Genomic DNA, 11,903 nt, shown 5'->3' with positions numbered 1-11,903 from the left:
CATGCTGCCAACAGTCAAATCTGAACTTAACCTTGTCGTTCTTCTTTCTTTCCTCGCGAGCAGAAAGTATACCAGCAGCGTGCGTTGCGTGATTCTACTGTGTTTTTTTTTTTTGCACTTGATTGGATGGATAGTTGACCGGAAGAGAACTTAAATTCGTCTGGCCAACAGGCGGGCGGTGTGCTTATCTTGTGTGACAACACTACAGAGCGAGTGGCTCTTCTGGGTGGGCAGCTGTGTGACAATACTACAGAGCAAGTTGCGCTTTCGTGTAACATGTTATGGTCTTAACGCCATTATGAGGTAGTGATGAGTTTTATGCGCTCTAAGCCCAGCCCGCAATCTGAGCCTAGCAAGTCTGATTCTACTTTCATGCCACCTTTCACTTCCCCATGGCATTGCCTTTGATTCTGGCTTTAGATTAGGGTCTTGCTTACAATAGGAGATCAATCTTTCATTCTCTTTCCTAGTTCAGTGCACTATAAGCTATTAGAAAAGAGCTTAGGGCTATGGTCTCACTTACCCTAGTCTCATAATTAAAGACTACTAACCAAGCCTAATATGTGAATAGCTTAGGTGTTGTGGACTCTTTGCTTACCGTAGACTCTCCTTATAAGTCAACCATGGCTCTTAGTCCCTTAACTAAGCCGTAGCGCTAGGCTGCACTCTTTCTTCTATCAATTGAGGAAATGCACCTTTCGTTTGAAATGCACTTGTACTCCTATCTACTTTCAGTCTCTTTGCTTTGCTTCGTCCAAAAAGGACTAGGATCTAATTCTGCCATACGTTGAATTTTCCCCATTTTCATAGAAAGAATTTGTTGTATACTTTCTGGGGGAAATATGTCATCGAATTGTAAAAACAATCGAAATAGGCATTTTTGGTCGGCGGCCGGCCACCAGCTCAATAACCTCTAATACTCTCTAAAATGTAGTCTTTCGCTTTATTGTTGTTGCCTTGGATTTATTAGCAGACAATAGGAGTGTACTTTCATGATTGTGAATACCCACTCTTGTGGCAGGAAGCTCGTAACCTTATTTGATTCGTAGCTCGTTAAGGGAAATTCTTTCAAGGCGGCTACCAAAGAGTCAGACCTTTTACCGATCCTATTTCATCAAAGTCGGGTAACAAAAAGAAGGAACTTCATAATGAAAAGAAAAAAAGGCGAAGGAAAAGAAATGGGCTCCTTCGGTTACCGTTCTATCCGTTCTAATTCTGACGGTTTTTTAATGCTATTGAGTTTCCCGCTCCTAAATGAGAAGTGGGTTTTTTATTCCTACGGTCTTGGCCTGAGAAAAGTGATCTTTGAAACCGAAATCGGCTAAAAAGTAACAGAATAGGCTTTAGAGTAGCTCTTTTCAAATAGGTCGAGTAGTCGCCCTTTATAGTATAGAAATCGAATGAAAAGGAGCTCTCTAGTTGGGATTTACACGCATAGCCGTCTCCTATGAGTCTGCCTATGTTACGTGCCTGCCTTTGATAACCTTTCAGCTGGTTCCCTTCATCGACATCATTGAACCTCGTTAGCATTTCTAAAAGAATTGGAGGCTCAAAACAAATGGTCAAAAGAACTTATGATTCGTGTTTAGTCTTCGATCTTCGCCTAGTCTTCGAACCTGCACTGTATAGAGGGGAACAAACTCAGACATATAGCAAGACTAGAACTCCTATTGTGTGCATCGATACCAGACTAGACAAACTAAAGCTAGCCCACTACAATTTAGCATAATGAAAGTCTCTCTTTAGCTTGAAGCGTAACTTTCATCTATATAAGAAAAGTCTTAACCTCCCTTACTTTGTGGGCGCATCAACCAAAGACATACTCCTACTTAGCGCACAAGACTCACTTTCACCTTCGGATACTAGAAGCATATAGTCTATTAGCTCTCTATAGATTCACTCTTTTTTCTTAAAATAAAGATAGAATGGCAGCTACAGACTCCGTTCCTTATCGCTTCGTTTGATATCCTACCCTACTTCGCTAGCTAGACTATCGCAAGTCTTTATACCAAAAGACCTGGCCATCGCCAATCAATAGCCGATCAGTGCACTATAAGCTTGATAAATTTGAATAATCTACTTCTTCGACGATGGATTACTACAGGGACTTTTCAGCGTCACTAAGGTATTAGACATTTTTTGAAATTTAATGACAATTCAACATGATAAGATATGATTTATCGCTAGCATGCGGTTATAGTGAGATTATATGATCTTTTAGATATTTTGTCGGGTTTCAATCACATGAAATTGACACAAAAGTACGACTTTTTAAACAAAACTTTTGTGTTGGTTGGAGTTTCATGCTCAAGGAGGAACTAGTTACGGATGATACATCATTGTCTCAAAATATTGCAAGTTTCACCCACTATTCATGGGTCAACTACTATTTTCTATTTCAAGAATTTTATATCATTCATTTAATTCCCAAATGGTGATGTAGTTTTCCATATCCCATTCATTTTCGACAAGAAAATAAAGTAGATATCGACATGCTTTTGATCCATTTACATCCTTGAAAATGACTTCTTATCGATTAATCTTTCAAGTCGGATAAGAGGGCCTATGGCTTAATAGCCTAGTAACATCTTAGAGGTGAGACAAGGCTTTGGGACCAATAGATCCTGGATTCGATTCCCACAAGAGGGTTTTTCTATATTTATTGGGTTTCCTTCTGAATTGATGGTATAGACATTATGCCTAGTAGAGATAGATATGATTGGGTGGTTCCGTTGGTGGCACGATGATATTCCACTGGTCCGTCAGTGATACAAATTTGTCGTTCAAAAAAAAGTCGGATAAGAGGCACGAAGCTAAGGGCAAGAATCATATAACATATTATACAAGGTCGTCTCCGAAAATGTTAAAAAAAAAATTAGACACTGAGCGTGATAAAAAACGGGCCCTGCCTTGCTTTTTGTAGTAAATAAGGACATAGCGAGAAACAGAGTAAGCCGGCTAAACAAAAAAACACCAAGCATGTACACTTGAACCCAACACCTGAACTTTAGAACTTTAGAAGGCGAGTCAGCAACCGGCTAAGCTATGGTTGGTGCCGGCATAGCCTTTTTTAGTTAGATACAGTGACGGATTGATAAATCAATCAACAAATCCAACAACATAACATATTATTTATTTAATTAATTTCATTAGTTACAATTAATTCGTAACATGAAATGCAAAAGTGTAGGGTTGTTTAAAACTCCAACTAATCTTAAAGATTTAATTTGTAAGATTATGTCACCTTAAGTGGTTAGAATTAAAAAAAACCCTAATCGATCCGAATTTCTCGGGGCGATCCACGGCGGCATGGATTCAGAAGAATGGGAACAACCACGTAATCGGAAAGGGAAACGTAATGATCGTCAGGCTCAAGGTAATAATAAGGTTTTATCGAAGTTTTTCGTTTCAAATCTTCCCCCGAAGTGTTCTTCGCAAGATTTAAAGGAGGTGCTGGGTAGTTTTGGTCGTTATGAAGGTTCCTATATCGCTAGAAAGCTGGATAAATGGGGTAAGAGGTTTGCTTTCGTATCGTTTTCCGATGTGAAAGATGTCAAACGGTTGGGAGACGAGTTATCGGATGTATGGATCGGGTCGTATAAGTTGTTTATTACGATTGCTCGGTTTGTGGATGGTGAGAAAGTAGATAGGCCGGATTCTGTTAATAGGAGGAAGGCGACGTCGGCTCCTGTCAATAGCCATGCAAACCCTAGTGGTCATGAAAATCCTGTTTCTGAAGGATCCGATGGGAATGGAGGTGTTAATGCTTCAGTTGGTAACGGGCGCTCCTTTGTCGACTCTTTGTTAAATCGGAATAAAGTGGATGTGATTAAGGTGGATGATTCGGTGGAACGGTTTTCTCATTGGAGGGATTGTGCTCTTACGGGTAGGGTGGTGAATTTTCACACGTTAACTTCCTTGAAAAAGTTGATTCGGACGTGTGGATGGAGATCTTTAGACATAAAGTATCTGGGAGGTCTTTCAGTGGTGTTGGTTTTCTACGACAGTGGGGATAGGGATGTTTTCCTGAATTATAAAGATACTTGGTCCAACTGGTTTGAGTTCTTAGACGTTTGGTCTGACAATGCAAGTGTGGAGGAGGGGAGGATTGCTTGGCTCCAAGTTCATGGGATTCCGGCTCAGTTGGCGCTAGACGGGGTGTTCGATTTGATTGGCAGCAGGTTTGGTAAGGTGGTACAATCGGCTTCTTTATCAGGTGATGACAATAACTTTTCGTATGTTTTAATCGGTGTGTTGAGTAAAGAGTGCAAACGGATTGCGGATCGGGTGGACATTAATTGGAGGGGAAGAATTTTTAAAGTGTGGGTGGATGAAGATGTAGGGGAATGGATGCCGGAATGTGTAGCGGAGGATGAAGAGGATGACGGTTCGGTGTTACCGGAGGAGGATAAGTGTCATGATAATATTGTGCAGGATGATGTTAATACTGTGAACCGTGAAGAGGGAGAATGTTCTCAAGCTAACGAAGTTTCAGTCGGGGATTTCGATGGTAATGGTTTGGATGGTTGTGCGAATGATATTCCTAACGAGGTGGTCAGCGAGCCTTCGAATGTACATGATTTTTCTAATGAGGTGCTGGTTGAGAATGATAATGTTGATAATATAAGTGCACCTGTGTTGAAAGGCACGGGACGTAAGAAGTTTAGATGGAAGTCATTGGTTACTAATCGGAGTGGGGGTAGCGGTTCTAGTGAGCGACCTAAGAAGCGACCAAGGGAGAATAACGATATGTTTGATATTGATAGGCTTATTGGTGTTTTGCATGTTCCTGCGGAGGTGTCTAGGGGTAATGAGTCAGGTGATGAAGGTGTGTTCTTAACACCGGATCTTAATAAAGGGTTGTCTTCTAATACGACGGTGGCTCGCAACATCGAGGAAGAGGCTCTGGAGCCTTCGATGACTTGTAGTGCGGTCGATCCTTTGCAACACCAAGGTCCTATTGATGTGGAGTTGGAGAAGACCATTGAATTAAGTAAGGTGTTAGGTGTTGAGAATTTGCAAGATTTTGTTTCTAATGTTAAAGAGGTTCTTGTTTCCGAAGGTTATCAAGTAGGTGTTCAATGAATGTTTTGTCATTGAACATTCGTGGGTTAGGGGTTTCAAGCAAAGCTGATTGGATTCGTGGTCTTCGGGTCCATCATGAGGTTAGTTTTATTGTCTTACAAGAGACGCAATATGTTTCTATGGATTCGGTGGATGTGGGGCGGTTCTGGGGTTATGGTGACCATTCTTTTGATTGGGTTCCGTCATCTGGAAGGTCGGGTGGGTTACTATCGATCTGGGATTCTCAAGTCTTTACTATGGAAAGGGTGGTCAAGAATAATAATTGGCTTTTAGTGTCGGGAACTGTGAAAGGAAAGAGTAGTTTGTTTCATTTTCTAAATGTTTATTCTCCTCAGAATTTAGTCTCTAAACGAGCGCTTTGGAGGGAAATTTGTAGCCTGATCGGGGAGGGTAATGGGAGGTGGATTGTGGCAGGTGATTTTAATTCGGTTCGGTGTGCCGAGGATAGGCGGAATTCTGTGTTTAATGTGGGCGAGGCTAATGAGTTTAACAATTTTATTGATGAATCAAATCTTCATGAGTACTCCTTGAAAGGGAGGCGTTTTACGTTTGTTGCAGGGAATAAATTGAGCCGCATTGACAGAATTTTCGTTAATTGGGAGTTCTTTATGGATTGGCCGTGTGCGGAATATATTGCTCTCGAAAGGAACAAGCCGGATCATAGCCCGTTGGTTTTGAAAATCGGACCTGCCAAGAATTTTGGACCCAAACCGTTTAGGTTTTTCAACTCTTGGCTTGGTAGAGAAGACTTTGGGACGTTGGTTAAGAAGACGATTGATGATGGCTCGTTTCATGGGACTCCGGACGTGAGGTTATTGTCTAAATTCAAGGTATTGCGAGATGCTATCTCTAGATGGGTGATCGACTGTAAAGCCAAAGAAAAGGAGGAAAGGGTTATATTGGAGCAAGAGATGAGAGTTTTGGATCACACTATGGAGGATCGGGATTTGCTGGAAGAAGAGGTTTGGTCGTTAAGCGTAGTCAAAAGACGGCTAGGCGAGTTGGATAATCTTGGTTATCGGGACTTGAAGCAAAAGGCGCGGTGTAACTGGGCGATTCATGGAGATGAAAATTCTCGATATTTTCATGGTTTCATTAATAAACGCAAAGCTTCAAATTATTTCCCGGGGTTGGAAGTGAATGGTGCATGGGAAACAAACCCGGTGTTTATTAAGAAGGAGGTGTTAAGTTTCTTTTCTGGTAAGTTTAAAGAATCTATCACACATCGGCCTTGGTTGGTTGGTTATGGATTCTCGGTGTTGTCTTTGGCGGAGGCGGATTCTTTGATTAGTGAATTTTCCGCGTGTGAGATCAAGAAAGCGGTTTTTGAATGCGGTAGCGACAAAACTCCTGGGCCGGATGGATTCAATTTTAGGTTTATTCGGTTTTTCTGGAAGTTGTTTGAGAAGGATTTTGTGGATATTCTTGGTCATTTTCATAGTTTTAAAAGATTTTGCCCGGGGGTTGGGTCTTCTTTTATCACTTTGATTCCTAAGGTAAATAATCCGTCTTCTCTGGGGGATTTTAGGCCGATTAGTCTCATTGGTTGTATATTAAAGACTGTGTCGAAGGTGTTAGTGAATCGGTTGAAAACTGTTATGAACAAGATTGTGTCAGAGCATCAGTCGGCTTTCTTATCCGGGAGATATATTCTTGATGGCCCTTTGGTGGCTAATGAGGTTATTGCTTGGGCTAAGAAGAGGGAGAGAAGAATTTTTATGTTCAAGATTGACTTCGACAAAGCCTACGATAACGTGAATTGGGAGTTCTTGTTGTCGGTTCTCGCTCAGATGGGGTTTCCTTCGGAATGGTGTGATTGGATTCGTGGTATTTTGTTGGCGACTAGATCATCAGTTCTTGTTAATGGTTCTCCTACTTTCGAGTTTGGGTGTCAAAAAGGCATTCGTCAAGGTGACCCGCTTTCTCCTTTTCTTTTTATTATTCTGATGGAGGCATTTTCAGGTATGTTGAAACAAGCTTGTGATATAGGAGCGTTTCATGGTATCATTCTTCCTAATGAAGGTCCTACGTTATCCCATCTTCTATATGCGGATGATGCTATGATTATGGGAGAGTGGTCTTCTTTTAATTTTGATAACTTGAAACGTATTCTCCGCATATTTTACTTGTGTTCGGGGCTTAAGATTAATCTTCATAAATCAGTGTTATTTGGTGTTGGTGTAGAAGATGGTGAGATCGATATCCAAGCTGGGAGTATGGGATGTAAGGCGGGTAGAATTCCATTTTCTTATCTTGGGATTATGGTTGGCGCTAACATGAATAGGGTGGCTAATTGGGAACCGGTTGTGTCCAAGTTCAAGAAGAGACTTTCTAAATGGAAAGTTAATTCTTTATCTATTGCCGGCCGGTTAACTCTTATTAAATCGGTGTTGGATAGTCTCCCCACATATTATTTTTCGCTTTTTAAGGCTCCAAAGAAGGTTATTAATGATTTAGAAGCCTTGATGAGAAGATTTTTATGGGGTGGTTCGGATGAAGTGAGGAAGATGTCATGGGTGGCGTGGGAGGTAGTTACAAAACCTATAAAAGAAGGGGGTTAGGTATCGCCCGTCTAGAGATTAATAATCAAGCGTTGATCACTAAATGGCTTGGGAGATTTCTAAATGATCATCAAGCGATGTGGAGACGTGTAGTGTTGTCTATTCACGGGTCCTCGTGCTGTTGGGGGCTTGCTCCGGTTAGTAATGGGGTTCCCGGGGTTTGGAAGAATTGTGTTATGTTTTGGAATAAGTACAAGGTTGATGGTGTGGGTTTCAATAGAGTGATCCGGGCCACAGTTGAGAATGGTCGCCAAATTCGGTTTTGGTTGGATTTGTGGTTAGGTTCGTGTAACACCCCAAAGACATAAACCCGTGTATTATAAAGTTCAAAGAATAGATAAACAAGAGTTTACCAACTAGGAATTTAACCTAGTTAAATTCAAAGTCTTGAATTAATGCATGTTATGGTTAAAATAATTAAAACTAGAGAAAATCATAGTTAAAGGGACTAAACTTGTCAAAACTCAAAGTTATGTTACTAATAGTAACAAAATAAACCAAACCTCCCAAATTGGGAGTCTGGTCGATCAAGAAACAAGCAGGGGGGCGACATCCCCATTTCCAAACCCTAACTCAAGCAAAATCCCTTCAATTGAAGCCCCAAATCAGTTCCAAATCGAGCTCTAATCACATATTAGTAAACACCTCGTTGTAAGGATCAAAAGGTATGTGAAATTCAGTAATTTTGTTACATCACAAATTCTAGGTTAATTGTGAAACATGAGAAATTCAGCTTGATTGTTGATGCATGGCTGAAATTAGAAGGAGTATGAGGTTTAGGATCAAACCCTAGATGATTTCTTGACATAACCTTGTATGATACTTGTAGGGTTACATAATCACCATTGTAGGTGATTAGAGAACTTTAAGAAGCTTGTTTAATGCTGAAATTATAACTCTTGTTTTGCATAATCTGAAAATTAGGAAATAAGTTCTGAAAAGATGATGTCAAGATGCATGCAAAAATTACTATTATAGTGAAATTAGATGTTGAATCGCAAGTCACGAACTTGTTTTTGAATGTAGAAAAATCTGACCCACTAGGTGTTTGTCGAAATGCCTAAGTGAGGATTAAATGTGAAATTTGGATAAAAACGCAGATTTGATAATGGTCCATAATTGATGTGAAAATGGTCATGAAAATGATTCTAAACATGTTAAAAACTGAATTTTCTAGGCAAAGAGTCCGGTTCCTCTAGCGGGCAAGCCGGAGGGGATTCACGAGGAAAAGGCGCGCTCTAAAGGTATGAAATTTATCATTTCATTACATTATATATATTATTAGCTTTATGCGTTGCTTAAAAGGAAAGAAAGCATGATGACCAAGAATTTCCATTATGTCATGAATTTGGCTATTGCCTTACACAAGTTATAAACATGAAATTGAGCATCCGTAAGGTGTTTAATCTCAGCACCTAAACGGGTCAAACAAGTTTTGGTAATAAACACGAAGCATGATTTTATTATATTGTGCGAATATTACATGAGGTGTAGGCCGTGTAGTGAACACCATAGACAAATTTAAAAGCCTTGTTCTTATTATAGGAGTTAAGGTTTGAATTGGATGCATGATAATGGAACAAACAATTAACTAGAAGTCTTGTAATTTAGCGTGTAAGTTAGTTCCCGTAAACAAGCTCGATTAAGAAATAGTTGAGTAATGTTATAAACAAAACACAAGTATGAAGCATTAGCCCAGCCGCTTAGCGATTTATGCGAAATTATGCCGTTTCGACTCATAATGAATCAGCAAGAAAACTGCATTTTAAACAAGGGAGTGTTGTGCAGGGTCTACCGTAAATTACGGTAGTACCGTAATTTACGGTGGCCTGCAATTCTTTTACGGTGGATTCCTACTGAGTTACGGTAGGCCCCAAATGTCCAGAAGCCACCGTAATTTACGGTGACACCATAAATTACGGTGGAGCCCTGTTTGATAAAATTTGTTATGATCATTTTCTCGAACCAGTGTTCGGACCTGATTCGAATACGTAAATTTCCAAGAGTGATAGTACTAATGCTTGTTTAAAATGTTAGTTCTCAGGTACCCAAGTAAAGGATGAAGATCAAGCAAGCGAGTCGAACCGAACACACACATTTTAGAACGCTTCCGCATCCGAACTTTTGCTTTAAAAACTATGTAAACTAATGGTAGTTACCGTCTTGAATGTGGTTGTAACAACAATACATGTATGTTGTGTTTAGTTTTGGGTTTAAACGATGAAAGTTTTTGTTAAGTCGTCATTTTGGCGTTTCATGCATGGTTTTTAGGTTGTTAAATCGGATAATATAAACTGGGTCTTACAGTTCGGAGCTGCTGTTGGATAAGTTCTCGTCCTTATATGCGTTAGATAAACATAAAAATATCTTGTTACCGGATCGCTTGGTGGTCACTGGCTCTTTACGTCGCATTGTATGGGATTGGCTTAGAGCTCCTTGTACTCAACAGGAGTTGATCGAGAAGCAAGAGCTGGAAGAACTCCTTGAAGGGGTGGTGATGGTTGATCGTGAAGATTCGTGGTCTTGGGCGGTTGGTAGTAGCAAAGAGTTCGAGGTTTCGTCGATTAAAAGATGGATGGTGCGGTCTGATGATGGCGCTGGGGTTTTTGGTTTTCAATGGAGCGATTGGGTTCCAAAAAAATGTAATATCTTTATGTGGAGGGCGGTTTTGGATCGACTTCCAACCAAGGAGGCTTTGGCTAGACGTCATATCCAGTGTGGCGACCATAATTGCGTTTTATGTGAGAGTAACGAAGAATCGCTTGAGCACTTGTTAACCGGGTGCATCACTTCGATGGGCGTTTGGAATGTGATAGCTTCTTGGTGCAATATCCCTAGACCTTCTAGACACAGCTTTTTTACAACGCAGGACCAGTATAGTGATTCACAAGATGGGTTTGGCACACAAGAGTCAGCGATCGAACCTACCAGGCACAGCTCGTTTGTCGAGTCACAAAGTTATTGTACTGAAACACCTATGTTCTTCGGCGAGATTAAGAAAGGCGCTAAGAATTCGAAAATGAAAAACAAGGTCGCAAAATCAAAGGAAGAGCCACCAGATTTACCTTTGCTGCCTGTCTGACAAGTTAATATGTTCTTGCACTACCAAAAGTTCATTCCACCGTGCTTCTATCCACACCTCAGTCACATACAAAATGTGCAGGGTGATGGTAATTGTGGGTTTCGATCTATAGCGGTCGGCTTATCGCTTAAAGAGTGGCAGTGGCCATTCATACGGCAGAATCTTCATGATGAGTGCAACCGGTTCCACGAAGTTTGGAAAAACATAAATGAAGTTCAGTATCAACAAGTTCTGGAATCATTAGTTTGGTCCGACCAAATAGTCGGAGCACCTGAACATAAGTGGCTACAAATGCCATTCACGGGGATTCTGATAGCAAACCGGTGGAATGTCATTTGTCTCTTATTAAGTGACCTTGGTTGTGCCTCATTTTTTCCCATGTTCAAAACAGCCGAAGAAAGTATTCCGCATCGAACAGTCGCGCTTGTACATGTAAACAGGAACCATTTTATTCACGTCAGATTAGAAGGGGAATATCCAACGCCAACCCCATCAGGATACTGGCGACAACCGACACGGAATACGCCAGCAGAAAGTTGGTATCACTATTACAAGGAACGTATTGACCAATATAATACGATCGTTGATGAATATAGGACCAGGGATTACATAGATATAGGGATGTTGTGAATATAAAATGTTATTTACATGTTTTGACAATTTGTAATGATCAACATACACGTTATATAAATGTTTTGGCAACTTGTTGAAATTGAATTTGAAAAAACGTTTAAACGAATCAACGTTAACGCATACCGACCGTATTTTCGTCAGTTCCGCATATAGTAATTGAAAATAAATGAAAAATACTGAATTGTATACGGGCCGTATAAAAATATACGCCTCGTATACAGTGATCGTATATTAAGTATACGACAGTATTATAATAAATTAAATTAATGTATACGGGCCGTATACACTTATACGGCCCGTATACACAGGAAAAAAGATCGTATAAGTTTTATACGACCTCATTTCCACCATACGGCCTCAACATTCCACAAAAAATTCTCTCGGTTTTCTCTCGGATCGTTCTTGGACAGCGTTCTTCGGCGTTTTTGGCGTTTTCTTCTCGTTCTTCCTATACGGTACGTTTTCGTATAGTAAACTTTCAAATTCCGTAACATGTTAGATTATGATCTTGTATAGTAAAGCGTAGATAGGCATAACGATTA

The 11,903-nt window shown here is 40.3% G+C and overlaps 1 long non-coding RNA gene across 1 annotated transcript; it reads left to right on the top strand.

The window, feature by feature from the left end:
• The first annotated feature begins 8,159 nt into the window (after nt 1–8,159).
• LOC110864148 lies at nt 8,160–9,900 on the top strand. The gene is made up of 3 exons (XR_002549669.2): nt 8,160–8,311; nt 8,824–8,890; nt 9,684–9,900. It is a non-coding gene; the product is annotated as an uncharacterized LOC110864148 (long non-coding RNA).
• The last annotated feature ends 2,003 nt before the right edge of the window (nt 9,901–11,903 follow it).

This window comes from Helianthus annuus, chromosome 6 (assembly GCF_002127325.2).
Source record: "Helianthus annuus cultivar XRQ/B chromosome 6, HanXRQr2.0-SUNRISE, whole genome shotgun sequence".
NCBI lineage: Eukaryota > Viridiplantae > Streptophyta > Magnoliopsida > Asterales > Asteraceae > Helianthus > Helianthus annuus.
This window is presented reverse-complemented; position numbering and strand designations above follow the sequence as displayed.